The sequence below is a fragment of the Sebastes umbrosus genome, chromosome 21, assembly GCF_015220745.1.
Source record: "Sebastes umbrosus isolate fSebUmb1 chromosome 21, fSebUmb1.pri, whole genome shotgun sequence".
In the NCBI taxonomy this organism is placed as follows: domain Eukaryota; kingdom Metazoa; phylum Chordata; class Actinopteri; order Perciformes; family Sebastidae; genus Sebastes; species Sebastes umbrosus.
In genome coordinates this window covers 8,262,908-8,264,355 of record NC_051289.1, presented here as the reverse complement: position 1 = coordinate 8,264,355, position 1,448 = coordinate 8,262,908, and positions in this window count along the sequence as shown.

Sequence of the window (1,448 nt, the reverse complement as noted above, 5' to 3'; positions counted from 1 at the left end):
AGCGTCCTCAATGTGAACCAATCTCTCAGTCACTAATATAGATCTGTAGCACCACCTGCTGGTTACCCATGGTTACTGATGGTTACTGATGGTGCTGCAGCTGCACATCTGCACCTCAAGCAAATCAGAATCAGATTTATTGTATCCTGTATACGCAATAATAATGATAATAATAATAATAATAATAATAATAATAATAATAACACGAGAAATAGTAATAATAATGAAAATACTACTACAACTACTGCTAGTACTACTACTACTACTAATAATAATAATAATAATGATAATAATAATAATAATGACAATACTACTAGTACTACTACTACTACTACTAATAATAATAATAATAATAACATGAGTAATAGTAATAATAATGACAATACTACTACTACTACTACTACTACTATTAATAGTACTACTACTAATAATAAGAACACGAGTAATAGTAATAATAATGACAATACTACTACTACTACTACTACTAATATTAATAATATTAATAAAACCAGTAAAAGTAATAATAATTACATTAATAATAATGATAATAATAATAATAATGACAATACTACTACTACTACTACTACTAATAATAATAATAATAATAATAATACGATTAATAGTAATAATAATGACAATACTGTGGCAGCTGCCAATTCTCTGGTGCTTGCTGTTGTTTCCCTTTTCCCTGGTGTTTTTTTGGTTGAGTTGCTGAGTGATTAGAGGGTTATTCAGTTCACCTGTTGCGCAGGGTGTGGGGACTGGCTCTTAAATGATAGTTGAGAGCAGCTTGGTGCATTCCCCTCTTGGCCAATCAGGGTGTAACGACGCCCTTTCTGTAGGGCTTAAAAGAGGAGGGAAACTGCACACCCAGTGTCATTCTGATCTCTCCTTCACTCAATGCAACATGTGTTAGCAGCTTTACCAGAAACTCTGGTCTGTTTTGGGCCCTTTTGGGATTCTGTGATCTTTGTGTTTTGTTTGTTGAGAGTGTTGACTCCTGCACTGGGACGTTTAGGTACTATTTGTGCAACGATCTGGCTTGCCTTACAATAGCCTAACGCCTGTAGGCTGTATTTTTGTATTCTATTCATTTGTTGATTTTCAATGAAACCCTTTATACCCATTTCTTTTAGTGTATTTTATTTGGGAAAACTTTAAAGGAGGGTAAAAGGAAAAACACAAACCAATATTTCAGTTTCCTTAATTGTTTGTTAATATAGAGGCATTTGTTCATTATTATTATTAAGAAGGCATTTTATTTTATATTATTATGTGGATGGGAACTGTTTTTCAGTCTTCTGACTGAACAACTAAAGTCTGGGGAACTCAGTACCGTCACAATACTACTACTACTACTACTACTACTACTACTAATAATAATAATACGATTAATAGTAATAATAATGAAAATACTACTACTACTACTACTACTACTAATAATAATA